We start from the raw sequence: 20508 nt of genomic DNA, 5'->3' as shown, positions 1-20508 counted from the left end.
AAACTTAACAACAAGCTTAATTTATTCATTATAAGCCTAATCATATTTGCAAATAAAGAATGAATGACCACTGGTATGGACATATATTCCAAAATACTCATCACGGACTGAAAATTCAATTGATCTTTTATTTGGTTAGAGAAAACTAAGAGGAAACATTTATCAATGCGCAACACCATAAACCAAAGCTAGAATGGCCATGCGATTCTCATGATTACCACTATGCCACTGGGTTCCCTAACTCCTTATCATATTCCATAGTGAAATTGTATTTTGACACAAAACAATTTGGGGATTAGTGTGTTGAAGTTAACATTCTACAATCCTCCTATGCTCTTCTCTTGAACTAAGCTGTCTCAATATTAAATATTTTGTTGTGTAAACGCATATTAAATATTTCTCCCAATGTTTATTCTGGTGAGTAAAGATAGTGATGAAACGAAATATTTTACTTTATATTTATTTTGGTTTCATTTTTAAATTCAAATTTCATGGATTTGAGCCATTTAAATATTAAATTTGAATAAAAATATCCCGAGGCATTTGAATTCTCATGCGTGCCATTTTGCATCATGGAGTTATTCTAGATAGGAATTTATGGTGGCTATGCCATGTCATTTTGAGCTGTGAAGAGAACTGACAACACTTGGCAACGAGAATATTGGGAATGGTTGTGGGACTTCTCGGACGCCCAAGTTGGTGTATTTTTAATATATCCTTTGTTGAGCCTTTCGTTGGATCTTGTCAGTTCATTCTAACTTTTCATATTGTATGAACACTTTGTTATGCAATTATCTTCTGCGAACGAAACACATGGAGTATTACAACTTGTGGATGAAAACCCATGAGTTGTGAGGGTCATAGGACAAAATTCCTGTGATTCGTGTGGTCATTCTCACTCCGGGAGTGCATTGGAGCTTCAGCAGATAGGGCAATTCAACTAGAGTTTAGAAGTGATTATTTGTAGGTGTAATCTTTGCAGTTTGTTTTACAAAGTTGCTTAGGTGTCTTTGCCATTGTGTGAGCAAGATTTGTTGTTTTCCAATTGTATATATGAGTACCTTTTCTATAGAATTTCTCTGAATGTTTGTATAAAAATCGGACAGTTTATTGTGAGATTTCAGAGTGTAAAACTTACCCGATTTGTGTAGAAGAATTAACATCAGTTCTAAATTTCTTTTTGCTGTTGTGAATGTTTTGTATGTGTTTGGATGGTAAATTAGAGTCTAAGACATCATTAATTGATTGTAGTTTTCCTAGGAGTATTTTGGTGCAGATTGACATTGTTCGGGGGTTGTATTTGCTAGTTGGTGTGATTGCTTAGCCTTTTTGCTTTGCTGTAGTATTCATTTTTTGCGCTTGTTGCAGAAGTTGAAATGACTCTAACACCAGTTTATTGTATGCCCATTAGTGTTATATGATGATGTATTTTGGTTTGCAAATGATTTGGAATAAAATTATGCAATTTTGGTGTTTCCTCGATAGTATGTTTTAATGTATTATGCAAGTTTGGTGAAATTTGTCTTAAAGATATATTCCAGACATGAGATTATTTTCAGAATTCTTATTTGGTATGTTAATGGTGTTAGAACCAAGATTTTTCTTTCCTAAAGGTTGTGATGTTTGATGATCCCAAGTAAAAGGGAGCTCAAGTGCCAAATAAGAAAATTGAAGAAATTGCAACAAGAAGGGATCATGGACAACGGAGGAAGAGAGTTTAAAGAGAAGATGGATAGGACGGTTTAAGAACAAACTAAGCTTACTGGCTTGTTCTGCTAAATGTTCCAGTGGATGTAGAATAACACTAAGGACAATGGAAATAACAATGTAACTAGTAGGGGTTAGGTGAAGCTAGTAGTGGAAAGGGAAAAGGAAACGGAGTAAGGGTTTAAGAGTTGGATTTGATAGTACATCCTTCAAGCCAGAATTCATACATAGGGTAGAAGAGATTTAGAAGTAGAAACTTCACTCTAGGATGACATCTCAAATGCCTGTGTGGAATACAGAGCACTTGCATATCAGATCAGATTTGGGGAATCTCATCATTGTAAGATTTCATGGCTATGAAGAGTAACAAAGGTGGAGCACATCATGAACAAATCTCATTTTAAACTGAAAGATTTGGAGCATTTCTTGGTTAAGTTATCTCTCAACACATATGATAGGATTGATAAGAGCACCGCTAGAGCTTGGTTGCCAAAGTTGGACTCCTATTTAGCTTTCATACCCATGTCGGGAGAGGAAGCCATTAAGTTTGTTATACTTATCTAGAGGGTGCTGCACATGATTGGTGGTATCATTGTTTGATTACTCAAAACCATAACCAAATCTCATCTTATGGTGAGCTTTGGAATAGGTTGATTGGAAGATTTAATAGACAAGATTCTATAGAGTATTTTAGAGAGTTGGCTTGCCTCAAATAAAGGGGGACCGTAGAAGGATTTGTTGTTGATTTTTATGGTAACTGACATGTTTGAAAGAAGATTCATTGTGTTTTTCATAGAAGGGTCGTTCAGACATCGTAGGGGACTTGTGAAGGCATTCGATCCTTCTACGCTGCAATAAACTATCAAGGAGACCTTTAATTTGGAAAGCATCGTACCTAACAAAAATCTTCTACAAAATTAGAATTTTGAAGCAAGCATAAGAGAATTTCAAAAGATCCCATGGGCTATCCTAATACCAAAATTAGTGCTTTTAGTTGTTTCTAAGAAGGATGATGAAGATACCAAAGACAATATCATAAGGAAATAGGTTTGTTTTCTAGTAGAGAATCATAGACTCGTTGATCTAGATGCCTGGGAAAAGTGCAAGTATGTTACACAAAGGTTACTTGTGACAGAGAGTCAAATTCAAATGACTTTGAAGAATTTCATGACATTGAATATACCCCTCATTAAGAGGAAGATAATGGTGGTACGTTTGCATCACTCTTGGGAGCACATAGATCCCATCCATGCAATGTTTGTGGAGAGGTTGCTAGACAAAGTTACACAATTTCATAAATAAAGGCTTGGTAAATGGAAGAAGGCTAAAAATAGAAGATTTCAAAGGTTTCAATGTCATTGTAGCCAATGGTTACAATCTACCATGCAATAAGAGGATTCAAAAGTTGGGCATAGGCTTTGGAGACTGTAAAGTTGATGATTTCTATGTCATTTGTTTGGGTGATTGGTATTAGGTGTGCATTGACTACATTCCTTAGGAGAATATTCTAAAAACTATTAAGCAACGAAGCTCAACTAAAAATATGATGGACATGAGGTAGTTTTGGAAGGAATAGCAAATGGAGCTTCTCAAGTTGTTATAGCTAGTGAATAAGAGGACCATCGAGAACAGGTACCCATTACCTAAGATAGGTGAGCTAAATAGTGTGGTGTACTTTTCAAAGATTAACTTGAGGTTTGGGTATTATTAGAAACACATGAGAGAACACATATATAAGGTTGCTTTTTGTAATCACTTGCACTTCAAGTTCTTGGTCATGCCATTCAAACTTCCAATGCTTTAGCCAACTTTCAATCATGTATGAACCATGTTTTTGGTAAGCATTTTAGAAAGTTTGTTTTGTTTTTCTTTGATGATATTCTTATTTATAGTAAAACATGAGAGGAACACTTTAAAATTTTGGACATAGTTTTCAAATTTTTTGAACAATCATTCTTTGTAAAAATGTCCAAATGTGAGTTTGGATTGATTGGGATCTTATATTTGGGGCATGCGATAAGTTCCAAGGGAGTTCAAGTGGATTCAACAATTACAATTTTGGCTCAATTGAGAGGCTTCTTTGGTCTATGCAGCTACTTTTGAGAAGTTGAAGAAGGTAATGAGCTATTGTCATGTACTTGCAATTCTTTTGTTTATTGGGAATAAAGTTGGAGCCATGCTTTAGGGGACTTCCCATAGCCCTTAAAGTAGAAAGCTTAAAGATTGTGAAAATGGCTTTCAATTTACAACAAATAAATATTGGCCATTAAGCATGCTTTGGTGAAATTCAGACAATCTTTGGTATGTGAAAAATTTGTTGTCAAAGTAGGAAATAGAAATGGGTTAGTAAACTCCAAGCATATGGTTTTGACATTGAATATTAAGGGGAAAAAGAACGTAGTTGCTCACATACTTTCTAGAAAGTTCAGAAATGAGAGAGGGGTTCTCATGAATGGGACTCAAGGAGGATGTCCTTATGGACATGAGGGAGTGTGTAACTTGTCATTAGAATAAAGGTGAACCACTCTATTTATGTAGGATTGCTACAACCTATTCCAATTCTAGAACAGTAGTGGGAAGACATTTCAATGGATTTAATTACAAGGGTTCCCAATGTACATTGGAAATATTGTACATATATGTTGTAATTGATAGATTAACTAACTATTCTAATTTTTTATGCTATCGCCACTTACTTTAAAGTTTCCCAAGTTGTTGATTTGTTATTCAAAGACCTGTTATAATTGCATGGATTGCCTAAGAGCATAGTTAGTGATAGAGATACTTGATTCTTTAGTGCATTTTGGAAAACATTATTTAACTTGACATGTACCAAGCTTACACCAAGAATTTAGTGACCACTCTCAAGTGGATAGTCAAACAAAGATAGTGAGAAAGTGTGTCGAAGGATACCTCAAGAGTTGTGTCTGTAATCAACAAAAAAATTGGGTCGAATGGTTGCATCTTGGAGCATACTATTACAACACGTCCTACCACATGTTAATTTGTATTCAGGATGATAGTTATCACATGTTAATTTGTATTCAAGATGATAGTTCTTCAAAGGATCTTAATCCTCCCAATTTTAATGATTCTTCTTCCTACATTTCAGATGGTGATAATGATAATGAGGATTTGGATTTGCATTGCTCCCTAGTCATCATTCAGAGGTTGATGATTCTCCCCAAACCCTCCAACCTCATCACCTCTCTAGGTTTGACAATCATCGGACTTAGCTGGTGATTGGGTTAGTGATCCATCAAATACTAGAATAACAAGGTCACAATTTTAGCAAGCTCGACATCTTTTCATTGCTTTAGCTTCTAATCCACAATCCTTTTGAGAAGCTTCAGGCATTCCTAAGTGGGGTGCTACATTGCAAGAAAAGCTCAATTCCTTGGAAACAAATCACACATGTGATTGAGTCCCTCTTCATAAGGGAAGGAAACATGTTCTATGCAAGTGGATCTATTAAACAAAATTTGCAATAGATGGGCTAGTTGACAAGCGTAAGGCTTGCTTGGTAGCAAAAGGATTCTCTCAGGTTCCTAGGATTGACTACTTTATGACTTTTACACCAATTGCTAAGATGAATTCCATTTGACTTTTCCTTGCTATAGCTACAACTCATTTTTGGGAAGTTCATCAAATGGATGTGAAGAGTGCCTTTCTTTGTGGTGACCTTTAGGAGTAAATCTACATGGAGTAGCCATAGGGGTTTGTTCAGGATACATCACTTGTGTGTAGAATTTCCATGGCCTCAAAAAAGTTCCTTAGGCTTGGTATGCCAAGATGGACTCATTCCTTCTAACAGTTGGTTTCACTTGATGTCATTTGTTCTGAATGTATATATTTTGCAATAGGATGACACAGATTTATGGTTCTCTATGTTGGTGACTTGTTGATCACAAGGTGTCACTGATCAACCATCAAGGTAATGAAAATTGCTTTACATGATAGATTTTTTTATTTTAGACTTGGGTCTTTTGCATTACTTTTTGGTGATTGAGATTACTCAATCATCTTTAGGTATCTTCCTTGGACAACCCAAGTATAAACTTGATATGCTCTCCAAATTTCACATGGTTGACTGTAGGCCTATATTAACTCTATTTTCGTCAGGGATCAAAATTGAGTCTAAGTGCTCTTCACCCTTAGTTGATGTCATTTTATGCTGACATCTAGTGAGGAGTTTCATACTTGACTCATATGAGAATCAAAATTTCATATGTGGCTATGTTTAGGATCATGACAGTCCAAACTAGGCCCTTATGTGGCGATGAAAATTCAAAAAACATTGAATAGATTATGAACATAATTTCAAAATTATGTAACTTTTTCTTGTAGTAAATTGAATCTAGTTTCTAAGCTACTAATTGTTTTTTGAAAATAAGTAAATCTATTTGGTGAAAATTTGAAATTTCAATGCAGTAATACTATAAATTTTTAGGAAAAAAAGTAGGTGTATGATTGACCAACCTAAGTACAAGCAAAACATAATATTTTTTTATGAAACTTTAAATATAAGTTGAGGACTATTGCCTAAATTTCACCTACTCCATCTAATTTGGATCTTGCCTTGTAATTTTAAAAGTTGAGTGAAATTAATTTTGTCCTTCTAAGTTTGTCGGGTTTTTGAGTCGGTTCTTGAACCCCTGTTGGAGTTCGACAAGTCATTTTGAACTAATCCAAGTCATTTTTCCTATCAGTATTTTTAAATCCTATCAGTATTAGCCGAGTTCCACTTCGAATGTCACCTCCATACGTCAACTTAGACCTTTTATAAAATTCCCACCTTTGCTTTATCATTCTCATCTTCGTACCAAATGTTGTGTCGCTCCTCGATGCCCCATCTTGGACTTAGTTTTGGGTTCCATCTCCTTCATCGAACTCCGACACATAAGTTTTGAACTTAACTTTGTTTTATTTGTGAAACATTTGTTTGAAGTATTGAAGTCTTGTAGATCAACATAGAGTGTCGGACTCTGATGATGGTTCTTGAACTATTTTCGAGCCCAACAAAACAAGTGGCACCGAAGCACACAAAGGAAAGTAAAGTTCTGACGCATTGAAGGGAAAGTTAAAAAAGCAAGGTTGGAACTCAATGACACTTTAAAAGATGGTTTATGAGGTATTTTGGGCCAGAAGGTGAGTTCAAGCACTAAGGCCACTCTCCGACATAACGCTAGGAACTACTCCTTTCCAAAGCATGAATAAACCAAAGAAAGAGGAGTTGTGTGAAGTGTCGTTGAAAGTTCCAAAACTTGTAGCAAGATCTAACACTATATTTCAAAATCTCTTAAAGTAACATGATGGTGCCAAATTCGAAATTCAAAACATTAATTAGTAGAGTTGAAGTAGGTGTGTATTTATTATACTTACACAAAATGAGTTATTTGTTGTCATTTTAGCCCTAAAAGAAATAATTCAGAAGCTCAATTGTGATCATAAGAGAAATTTGAAAAGGAGATCAAGCATCATGCATAAATTCAACAGCTTTGATGACTGTTTTTGAAAAGGTGAGTAAATATGGAACTAGCAAGGTGCTTGTATTTCATTCAAGGTTTGATATCTAGGTTAAGATGATATAAGGTAGTTGAAGTGAGAAGTTTTTTAGTTGATTTTGTAGAGGATAAGATTTTCTACCCTTGAAGTGATGACCCTCAAGGAACAAACCTACCTTCGCCTACCTCACTTAAATTGGTGCTAAAGGTGAGCCAGGGGATGCAAAGTACAAAACTAAACTAACAAGCTACAAATAAGACTTCCAGACGACTTTGCTAAGCCTCTATCTTTGGGACAAATGTGTAGAACTAGGACACTAGCATGATGCGCTATTGTCTTGTACAGATAGGGTACAAAGATCATACGAAAGATACATACACGACCGTACGAGTAATAAAATGATATAATAACAAGAAAAGTAAACAACACAAAATACAATGAACTAGAATGAGATAGGATAAAGGTGGTTGGAAACTCACAAGTGGTCCACAATTGAAGCCTCCTTCTAAATGAGCTTTCTTTCCTCAACCAAAAACCTACACACAAGCAAACAAAGTAAAATGTTGGGGATTGTGTTTAGAGGTCTGCCTTAGTTAGACCCCTATTTTGGTGTTTCCACCTCCACGAACAACCTAGATGATAGCAACAATGGAAAGATAAATGATAAAGAGAGATATTGATAAATGATAATGAATGTAGCAATAAGAAGATAATGTAAGCAATAAAAGATGAATGAAAGTGGGAGAGAACTTCCCTTCAACACCCAAGAAGTTGATGCTCGGTGAATGTTTCCAACCAGCTTAAAGAAAAGGCGCTTATGTGATGTGGAATTGCACGAGGTGCAATTTACAACGTTATATATTTTTGTGAAAGTCTTGTAGATTCAAGAAAAATGAAATCTAAATACATAGCTTATGAACATTTGGACGGGTTGACTAGCTTGTTACCAACAATAAGAGATACGAAGTTCAAGAACATCAATTTGGATGAATTTTGTGAGAGAATGAGAAATTTTAATAGACATGTAATCACATAGGGGTTAACAGAAAGTGGATTACTCGAATCAGTTGCCTTCCTAGTTGCCACACAATGTATTGAGCTAGTAATGTAATTTATAAATAGGTATAACCCTAGTACTAGGGAGGTGAGGATAGAAGATAATATGCTTCTCATAATCCTAGACTGTGCAACCATATTGAATTTTTTTATATTCCAAAATAGAGCATAATACTCTCATTGGGGCTTCACATTATCATAGTGCGAGTTCAATGAAAAGAAAACTTGTTGGAGAAATGTAAATTCATAGGAATGGTTTGCCATACCTAGAAGAGGGAAATCAAAGCTACACAAAACCATCCACAAGCCCTTACCTCAAAGGAGAAATTGTGGATATTATTGTCCTAATACACAGGTTAAGAGGAGATCAAGATGTTGTAAACCTAAATGAATAGATGTTCTTCTTAGTTCAAGTTATCTATGCTGGAAAAATGTACCTTGATTGGGCTAGATTAATTAGTGATCCTTTACATACTAGATCACCCAATTCAAGTGGAATACGTCTTTTTACCAATCATCATATTTGTTCTATGGCCTAGCATGCATTAGATTTTGGTTAGTATTGAGTTATGTGGAGGAGTATAATGATAGAATTAAAGCCTATGATTTTTAACAACTGGAGAAGAGCTATGATAACTTCAAAAGGGTCATTGATATTTTCACGACGAGCTTGGTAAGGGAGCTTTAAGGGCATCTGGAGCAAAGAGTCTCACTAGAAGCTGCAACTCTAATCAATACATAAGGGAGCTTCTTCATATAATTTCCTACCTTCACTTACATCTAGGTAGGCGGATTTGATGGTTTCCCCTAAAGTTACCTAGGTATGTCAGAGACAAATGGGTTCGTATTGAACTTTGTAGACAATTGTTTGAAGTGAATAAGAGGCGTATTGAGAGGAAGAAGATATGTATTCAGTTTCATATCACTATAGGCCTATATTCTTGAAAGACACAATCAGGTGCACTTAATTGTGTAAAAGGCCTAGATAAGTGTACCCTAGATACTCGTGATGTTTTGAAGTTGCATTGTGACATCAAGAATTTTGTTAGGGACAATTTGTATTTGGGCCCTACATTCAATCATGTACCCCAACTTGAGGATTATTGGGAAGATTGTGTTGACGATCTTGGAGTCAAAAGAAAATATTGATCAAGGATGAATTTGAAGCCAATAATAGATTATCAACTAGGCTGGGATACAATAGGAATTACAGATGATGGGTCTGATCTCATTAAACTCGTGTATTTCTTTGATATATAGGCTCAACCCTTGGATCTTATTAGTTGGGATCAATAAAAGGATGATGATATTGATAGAAGAACAACTATTGTCCTATGAGGAAAATGATGTGGGTGGCAAAGAAGAAAGGCGAGACTGCTAAGGCTACCTCACCTAAAAGAAAATAGATCTTAGTACCAAGTGGCTCCAATAGTGCCACCACCCTTGCCTCAACACCTATCACTCAAATGACATCCCTTGTCACACTAGGGAGTGATGGAGGTGACGAAGAACCCCCTAAAAAGAACAACTCTCTAGAAAAGACGTATGGGAAAGGTTCCAAGCTTATTATAAAAGGGGAAACAACGAAAGAGATGGGAGAAAATACTAATAGAGGATAAGACAAGTGAGGAGACAAGGGAAAACCTGTGGGAAGATGTAGGGTAGCACACTATCATAATAGAAGTCCACAATACATAGCTTAATCAAGGTAAACCTTGGCCTCTCTTCCCTTTTGACTCACCGAGTATAGATAGAACTCCTCCTATCTATTGGGAAAATGGCATCTCAACCTTGCATTTACATGAGTTACTATTTATAGTAAGTTTTTATTTGGGCACAAAATGGTGCAAAATTCTCCTTGAAGCTTCTGGTTGGCTAGATAAGCATTCCAGTAAAGTTATGTCGCAAGATCACAACTAGTTTTGAAGATATTAAATTTTCCATTTTGGAGGGGTCCAATGAAAGGTTTAAATTTGATTTTGAGGACTTTAGAGGCCCTAAAAAACCCTGAAAAGTGGGTAAGAAAATAGTGTAGTGGTTTATGAGGCAATAAAGCACTTTGCAAGCTTTGCGCCGCTTCAAACAATTCATCAATAGGACACACGGTTCTCAAGTTATGGCCTTCGAAAGTTTGTACTCTTGAAATAAGAAATATAAAATACATCGGACATATAAATGAGTTGTAAAAAGGGAGGGACACGTCATAGGACATCTAGAAGGGAGATAATGCCGGCTACACCTTATTGGGTGGTTTTAGCCTATGGTTTTGTAATAGTGTTTGACAGTTTCTTGTATTGTATCTCCTATATATCAGGTGCATGAGATAGAGGTTGTGTGTAAGAGTCTTATGGCTATTGAGTTACCTTTGAATATCTGATTAGTGGTACTCCTGCGAAGAGCTTTCTCTGCAAGTATATTATTATTTTTTAATTGCGGAATAATATATTGAGCAACTGTTGGAGTGTGGGGTTTTTCTCCCGAAATGGTTTTCCCCACGTAAATCACTATGTTATGGTTTGAATGTTATTATATCTATTTCTATTTTCTGTAACTCTTGTGACGATTTGTTTAAATTGTTTTGCATTACCCTCATCTCAAGGTTAGTGGAGGAAGTTGTTCCGCTACTTAACTTCCTTACAAGTGGTATCAGAGCTTGATCACCTTTGGTTTCAGTTGTGGGTTGTGAGGTTTTTTTGAACTAATCCAAATTTGATGGGAGCTTTTGCAAAAGGCACTTTTTGATCTTGTTGTAGGAATTTTCAGATGGCAAGTTCGTCAGGGAAAATAGATGTGAAGAAATTTAATGAAACAAATTTTGAGATGTGGAAGCTGAAGATGGAAGATCTACTAATAGATCAAGATCTATATGATTATGTTGATTCAAATGTCTAAAGGTCCTCAAATCCTATTGCGGTGGCTCAGTATGATGTTATGGACTAAAAGGCCAAGGGTCTAATCAGACTGTGCCTGGAAGACTCTGTTATGATCAATGTCCACAGAGAAAACATTGCAAAGAAGCTATGGACTAAGCTTGGTGAAATGTATCAAGAAAAATCTTTATTAAATCATATTTTCTTCTGGAAGAAATTGTATTCCTTGAAGATGGAAGAGGGTGGACGAGTTGCATACCACCTAGAAGAATTCAATATGTTGGTGGCTCAATTAGTATTTGTCAGTTTTAAGATGAACGAAGAGGAGAAATGCTAGATATTGCTTTGTTCTTTGCTTGATTCGTGGGATTCTCTTGTTATGGCTATTGGTAGTACTTATGTTGTTTTGAAGTTTGAAGATGTGGTGGGTGCCCTACTTGGTGAAGAGATGCGAAGAAAGGTATCCCATAGTTCGAAGGAAGCCCTAACTGTTCATGGAATACCTAAGGAGAAAGGTAAGAAGAATGAGAAGCGCAATAAGTCCAAATCGAGAGGGAGATCGAAATCTCTTGGAAAGTCCAAAGTTATTTGCTGGAATTGCGGTAAACCAGGTCACATTCGTAAGGACTGCAAAAACTAAAAGAAGAAGAAAAAGAAGATTGATTCTGATTCCGAGTCTGAGAAGGAAGATGGTGATGCATTTATTGCAACTTTGGCGACTCATGCAGGTAATGATGCCTGGTTAATTGATTGAGGTGCATCTTTTCATATGACTGCCAATAGAGATTGGTTTTCTGAATATGAAAAATTTAATGGATGTAAGGTGTACTTGGATGATGATTCACATTTAGATATTGTTGGTCGAGGTAAAGTTAGAATCAGGATAAATGGTGTGCTGCATATCCCTGGTTTAAAACAAAATTTGTTATATGTGAGCAAACTGATAGATTTAGGTGTGCAGGTAGTCTTTTCTAATGCAGGATGTAAGATGATTAAGGGTTCTATGGTAATTGTTAGAGGTGTCAGGTTCAACACTTTGTATAAGCTAGACACATACACTGTTGAGTGTAATAGCACTTCTGTAAAAAGTAAATCCGTGGAAGATTTGAGGGTTTCACATTCAACAGATGGAAATGGCTTTAAGGTACCTAAGGGCGCTCTTTCTTCTGAAATAAAGTTACCTACAAAGAAGACTATGTTATGGCACCAAAGGCTTGGCCACATTGGAGAAAAGGGTCTAAGGACCTCGAAAAATAAAAACGTTGTTGAAGGTTTGAATGATTGTAATCTTGACTTTGATTTCTGTGAGCATTACATTTATGGAAATCAAAACCACGTTCAGTTTTACTTGAGTTCTCATAAAAGTTGTGGTGTTTTGGATCTTATTCATTCTAATGTGTTTGGTCCTATAGATGTTCCTTCGATTGGAAAATCCACATATTATGTTTCACTTATTGATGATTTTAGTAGAAGGACATGAGTATATTTTCTAAAGAGTAAATCTGAAGTTTTTAGTCGATTTAAAGAATTTAAAGCAATGGTTGAGTTCTAGACTAGAAAGAAAATTAAATGCTTGAGGACTAATAATGGTGGTGAGTTTTACTCTAATTACTTTGATAGATTATGCAAAGACTGTGGCATTAACAGACAAAAGACAACTCCATATTCTCCACAACAGAATGGAGTTGCAGAAAGAATGAATAGGACATTGATGGAGAAGGCTAGGAGTATGTTGAGTGGTGTTGGTCTAGAAAACTTTATTGGGTTGAAGTTTTTGCCACTGCTTGCTGCATGATTAACAGGTCTTGTACATCAACCCTTTTTGATAAAATGCCTATAGATGCATGGTCAGGTCCCAAGCCTTCATTGAGACATCTTAGAGATTTTTGGTTGTGAGGCATATGTACATGTGCCAAAGGAGAAGCAGAGAAAGTTGGAGAACGAGGCTGTGAAATGTATCTTCATCGGGCATAGTTATGGTGTGAAAGGATACAAGCTTTGGGACCCTGTTGCACAAAAGGTAATTCATAGTAGAGGTGTTATTTTTAGAGAAATTAAGTCTCCTTTTGTTACATTGCAGCCATAAACGACTAAAAAACAAGATGTGATTCATTTTCCTTCTACACCTGAAAGAGTTGAATTGAGACCCCTAGATAGGCAAGAAGTTGAGGAGAGCTAGTCTAGCTCTCAATCTTCAGGAGAGGAGGAAGAACCTCCAACTTTGCTTGTTTGAAGGTCTACAAGACATAGACAACCCCCTGAAAGGTATTCACCTAATGATTGGAGATGTATTTTTGCTTTGAATACTAATGTGGATGAACCAAAATCATTAGAAGAGGCATTAGGTATGAATGATGTAGAATCCTGGAAGAAGAAATGATAGCTTTGAAAAAAATGATATATGGGATCTTGTACCATTGTCTGAAGGATGAAATCTTGTTGGTTGCAAATGGGTGTTCAAGAAAAATATTGGTTTAGATGGAATCATTGAGAAGTATAAAGCAAGGTGTTGGCTTGATGATGATGATATGATGTAATAGGTTGATTGATGACTTGTTTTATGTTGTCATTGATGGAAACTGTGTTTTGATAGTCATCTAAGTCTTGTAGGCCAACTGATAAAACATAATCGTTACAAGAGATACTTTAAAAGTAAAACGACAAATAGGACTTCAACCGGTAAATGAGGATCAATATTACATTCAGGCAACTGGTACAAGTGATCGATGAAGAGTTAGGTGATGCAGTTCTATTGGAATGTTGGAGACAGTACTTGCAGATATATCCCACACCGCATTGGTAGATTCAATAGTATGAGTGAGTTATGGTATACAGGGTAGTCAATCTTGAAAAATTATTAACCGGTAGAGCAGAATGACATAAATCGGTTAACTGGTTGTGTTTTTGTTTTATTTTTGGGTTGTTATGTCGATGGCTGACATAAGTAAAGCGTGTTGAGCAATATTGACTAGGTTAATTGAACCTAGGAACTCGTTCCAAGGTTGCTAGCCGATTAAGTTGATATGTTTATAAAAAGTGTGATGAGTTATGAGATAAATGATGAGATCATAAGCGTAGATTGGGAATTTGATTGTGCAGTGAATTATGAAGCATTGCATTGATGTATTATTGAAGTATATCGTAGAACTAAAGTGAATCTTATTAGGCATAAAGGTGTTACATGTAGATCATCGAGCCGTTGTTTCCTAATTGTTGCAACAATCAAAATCCCTTAACTGGGTAGGTCCTAACAGTCCTGATTGTATAAATCCCTTAACCGAGTAGCTTAAAAAATTGAGCTTAAATTCTGCACTGAGGTTACTCCTAACAGAGTAAAGCTTCTATAGAGCTAAGTTGTAAATCCTCTCGCCAGGTGACTCCTAACAGAGTCTGCTCTTAACTGGGCAAGTTTGTAAGACCTTAACCGATCAAAGATTTCTATTCTGCAGATAGTGAATCTTGTGGGTTCTAATCCCCACCTTGGTTTTTCCCATTTGGGTTTCCACGTGAATGATGGACTTGTAAAGCACTAAGAGGAGGGGGGGGGGGGGGCGAATTAGTGACACCAAAAATGATACTACTTTAAACATTGACCGGTAGAAAAACTTAAGAAGTTTGTTAAACAATATGCATGCAACCAGAAATGTTAAAACAACATCCACAATAAGTAAAACATCCACCATAACACAAGTGTTTATACGTAGAAAAACCAAAATAGGTAAAAACCACGGTGAGATGGGACTCACAAGTTAACTATCTGCAGTTATAGATAACTGACTGGTTAGGGTCTACAAAAATGCTCTGCCAGGAGCGAATCCTGCTAAAGATCCCAAAGCTTAATTTAAAAATATACCTTGTAAAAGGTAATATCCTGTAAGGAGTAGCCTCGGTGGAGGATTTTTGAATCCAAACTAATGGATCACCTGGTTAGAGGATTTGAACAATGAAGCTTGTAAGAGCTTACCCGGTTAGGGGATTTGACTGTTGCAGTGGTTAGAAAACAACAGGTGATGTGGTCTAGTAATAACACAACTTGCTTGTATATATCCTCTTCTGCACACTTAACTCCTCTTTACCAACATACTCTGCGACTAAACACTTCTGCCTTCGCACATAACATATCACTTTCTCTCATCCAAAATAATTAATTGTGATGTCAATAAATATACATTTAGATTTCATGTTGGCCTCAAGAAATCATAACACAATTACCTAGGTGCAGTGTATCTGGTCAAGTGATCATAACTCATCACAAAAATATCGCCAAAATTTATCGGTAAGGATAACTCATCACAACTTGTGATAACTTATCACACAATCAATGAACACCGGTTGGAACAATCAATACCGGTTGGAGTTAAACATATAAACTGTTATTCTTGATGCTCCTATGATAATCTCTGCTGGATCTCCTTGTTGATGTCGAGTTATGTATAACCATTGGCTATCTCCATGCATATACCGGTTGTCACCAAGTACTGGTTAGATATAAACCTCTCGTATACTGGTTGTAGTGTAAACAACTTTGAAGTTACACCGGTAGACAATATGAACATATGTGTGTGTATGTGTTTCATCAATGAAAACATATGATCAATTCATTACAATCATCATCAAGCCAACAATGAAAATCATTGTGTTATGGTGTGCATGTCTTATTTGGTGTTGGCTTATGTGGTTATCTTTCTTGCATGCTTATTGATTTTAAAATTGATTAAAGTGGTGATCAGATTTATATTATTTTTGCTTGCATTGATTCATCCCCCCCTCTCAGTGCCTTATAAGTTTATCAATTGGTTTCAGATCCTAATTCCCTCAAGGCTTAATTGCTTGGGAAGGACCCTTAAGACTAACATGGGGGAAGGAATGAGTTATAGAGACCTGTCTAAGTGGCTTGTAGAATCTGAAGAAGCCCCAGGTGAATTGAGGGTTAAGTATAAAGCTTCATTGGCAAAGAGGAGAGAGCTAGCTGAACAATTGTATGAACTTAGTGAAAGCAATTCATCTGAGGAAGCAAACATGGATGCTTTTGTGAATGAGGTGGAAAAGTTAAATGATGATAAGTCAAATTTGAGGAGATAATTTGAAGCCCTAACTATCAGGATGAGTCAAGAGCTGGAAGCCAGAAGGACTGCTGAAGACAAAATCAGAGAAAAGGAACATGAGATCTTTAAATTGAACCAAGAGGTTGGAACCCTGACTGTATATATTTAAAAGGAAAAAGAATAAAAAGAAGAAGTAAAGGCTGATCTAGACATGACAATATCTCTTAGAGAAAGTTCGATGAAGATGAATGAAGATCTAACTAAAGAGCTAGCTGATGTTAATGAGTTACTGTCTAAATTTAACAAGTACTCTACTATGCTTGATGAACAAATCCAGTCTCAAAGGATGAAAGGAGAGACACAAGGCTTGGGTTATACTACATATGAGAAAGGTGAGTCTTCCAATACTAAGGACAACATGGAAGAAAGTAAATCTGCACCTAAGATCCAGAAAACCACTTGTACGAAAGTCCATAAATATGTATGTTTTAATTGTCATAAGCCAGGACATAGTGCTAATGTTTGTAGAAACAAATCTAGTTGTTTTGATGGTTATAGATCTAATACCTATCAAGGATATAAACCTAGAAATTTTAATGGATATTTCTAAACTTGCAACATGTATGGGCATTGAACAGTTGAATGATGTATGGAGGAAAGAATTTGATACCTCACATGAATTAGAGGTCTGGTGCTGATTGGCAAAGAAATTTTAATAACCAGAGAAATCCTAATTGACAGAGACGTTATACTAACCAATCTAGTCCCTATGAGATGGAAAAGAGGATGAATGTGATTTGTACAATCTTTCATAATTTTGGACATGCTTCTATGAATTGCAAAAGAAGAATTGGTAGAGGCAATGCTGCACCCTAGAGAGCATCTAGTATGGCATGTTATTATTGTCATCAACTGGGAGACATTGCTAGCTTTTGCAGAGAAAGAATGAATCAACTGATAAATCAATCTGTTGACTGGAAATGTAAGAAGAAGTTGATGTGGAGGAGACCAGGAATGAAATGAACAAAATGTGGAGAAAGAAGAGCGATGAGAAGCTATCAGAAGAGTCTCATTCTTCACCTAGTGTGGAGAACCCTTCATCGATTAACTAAGCTATCTATAAAGCTTAGGGGAGCTTATTGTCATATCTATCTCCGAACCCCCTATATGATATACAATAAGTTAAATCTGCATACTTTGATGCATTTTGATATTGTGAAGTGTTTTTATGATCAAACTGATAGATTTGATGTGATATGAGAATTGATAGTATGCTTTTGGGTTGAATGGTGTTTTAGGGTTTATGTGTTTATACAATCGGGAAAAGCATTTAATACATTAGGCGATAAAGCAAATAAAAGGAAGTTTTTGAATGTCATTTGTCGCTTTGCATTCTTGAGAGTACCTGAAGAGAGAAGAAAGCAAAAAGAGCTTGTGATTGCTGGATTGGCAAAAGATTAACAGGAGATTTGAGGAGATTTGCGGTCAGTAATCGGTGAAAGAGCATTTTTCAGTGTTGAAACCCTAGTTGCAGAGACAGTAAAAGGTATTCATCCAAAAATTTGTCTATTTGTTTTAGAGTCTAATTATTTGAAGATGGATACACTATATTTGGTAGATGTAACTGTTAGACCTCGACCAAAGTTTAAGAGGCGCCCTTTTAAATCGATCGAAACCGATCCCGCCAAAGCCTTATCTGGAGTTCCGTATGGAGTTTTGCATGTAGAAGATGTTAGATCCTTTAATCAATGTAAGTTGGAAGATCTTGGAATCTTTGTTATATTCAATCAATATAGATTGTTGTGTGATAAGAATGGATTGCTGAAGGAACAATTTAAGAGTGTTACTGACAAAGGTTTTCACCATGCACTGAACTCTATTGATGATTTTGAGGATGATCATGTGAGATATATTTTGAGCCATGTGCATGACCATTTTATGTGGCTTGATCAACCACATAAGATCCCTAAGGAAGCAATTCATGCAGTAACTGGATTGTGTTCCACCGGTGAAGTTCCTATATTAAGATCAGTCCCTAAGGATGATGTAGCCAAGCTGACCAAGTCACGATGGGATGGAAGAGCGATGATTGTCAATGAGATTGATGATCCCGTAGCGAAATTTGCTTCTATGGTCATTGGATACCATTCAACCATTCACACAGCTTACCAGATGATTAAGGAAAATATGGATTATGATTTGTCTGAGGCATTAAGAAGTCAGTTGGTACTAAATCTTGAATCCGTAAAGAAAGATAAAAGACAAAAATTCAAGTTTGGGCAATTGATTGTTGGTCTGTTCTTTTACTTTCATAACTTCTTTCTAGGTATCAATGATGTTCAATGGTCTAAGGACACACTGACAATCTTATAAATAAAGAACAATATAAGGATATTGGGAAATGATTTCAACAAGATTGCTTGGGGTTATTTCAAATATGTTCAAAAAAAGATGCATGAGAGAGAGAGGATACTAACATAGGTTGTTAAGAGATATGAGGATACCATCTGCTTTATGGTTGACACTGACACTTGTCATATGGAGGCAATTGATCCCAAAACATCTTGGGTGATGCCTATGGGCTACGAAGTTGAAGGTTATCTTTTGACTGCTTATGCTTAACACTCGCTTGCACAACCAATATATTCTATTGCAGAAAGGTTTGGTACTTATAAAGAGAAATCTTTACAAGTACATCCTGAACTTAAAAAACCAGTAATTTCAACGAAGGTTAGAAAGGAAGTTGAACAATTTACTGTTCAACAAGGATTTACCAAGGAGGCAATAGCTGAGGCTAGAGAAAAGTTTGAAGCTAGTAAGGCTGAATCATCTAGCGCCCCAACCGGTACCAGCACCGGTATGTAGACAAGAAGTGCTAAGGTTAAGAAGGAGAAACCTGCAGAGGCAAAGAAGGAGAAACCTTCTAAAATCCAGTTCAAGAGAAAGGGGAAAGAAATTAAGCCCCCTGCACCTAAGGCGCTGGTAGTAACTGTAAAAGGAAAAAGGAGCAAAAAAAGAAACCGACAACTGTTGATGAAGAAGAAACTGAATCAAAAGTTGACAAGAAATCTCTGAGAGCTAGTGGTAAACCTACACCTTTTGAAAATATGTTAATAAGTATTAAGGAATATGGTAATATTGTTGGATTGAATAAACTATATGATAAGTTTAGTGAGGATGAGAAAAGGGAGTTAGAGGATGCAGTTGTTTTGGTGATGAATAAGTATAGAAAAACCCTAATTGAGTTACAAGGGAAATTTCCTTCTTTGTATAATAAACTGGATGCAAGATGGAAGGCAACCAATAAACAAGACATAGAATTTATTGAGTTCACTCTTAAGAATCTTCAATGGGAAGCTACAAAAGAAGAATTAGATGATATTCTTTTGAAAATAAAATCTTCTTTTAGATCAAAGAAAAGACTTACTAGATTGCTTATTGGTGAGACCCAATTAGTCCAGATCGAGATTTAGGAAATACTAAAGAAATTTTTGGGGTTTATACCTGATGAGGAAGAAGAGAAACCGAAGAAGCTTAAGGCAAAAGTCTCCCGGATGATGGCGATATTGATGATTTTTCACTGAATGAGATTGTTTTTGCTAATCAACCATAAGATGATAAACCAATTAATGTACAAAATGTTACAAGTGTGGTTGCCATTGCACCAAAAGATCGACCTATCAATTCCCGATACAACCACTAGACTTATAGAATCCACAGGAGGTTGTTAAACCATGTTGCGAATCCACACGAGGGACGCTGACCCACTGCCAACAATCCCCCTCCCAACGTCACTCGTCGCGACCTGTGTGATTTGAACCTATGGCCAAGCTCTATTACCACTTGTTACAAGTGTGGTTGCCATTGCACCAAAAGATCGACCTATCAATGTCCGATACAACCATTAGACTTATAGAATTGAAATCAGTGAAAAAGTGACACCTTAATCACTTACCTCTAAGAAGAAAATTGATGATGATGAAGATGATGATGCACTAAGTATACAAGGACCCATCAATATGGATGCGCTGAGTTCTACAGAACTAATGGAGATTGCATCTGCCATGCAATCTAGAGCTAAAAAGAAAAGAATGAAGGAACAACAAAAGGAAGCTCAATCAATACAATGAGCAGTTGAGATTTTGTCTAGTTTGTTACCACAAATGAACACTAATAGATAGTCTACACCGATTGATAAGTTAGGTCAATTGGTTGCTGATGCTGGTGAATAGATGATAAGTTTTGAAGATGCAACTTATTTGAATGTGGAAAGGGAATATAAGAAGAAGATAATAGAGCAGTTGATGAATTATATTGATAAGGAT

This window comes from Cryptomeria japonica, chromosome 5, assembly GCF_030272615.1.
Source record: "Cryptomeria japonica chromosome 5, Sugi_1.0, whole genome shotgun sequence".
NCBI classification, from domain to species: Eukaryota; Viridiplantae; Streptophyta; class Pinopsida; order Cupressales; family Cupressaceae; genus Cryptomeria; species Cryptomeria japonica.
The sequence above is the reverse complement of the archived record's forward strand: the minus strand, read 5'-3'. Positions refer to the sequence as shown.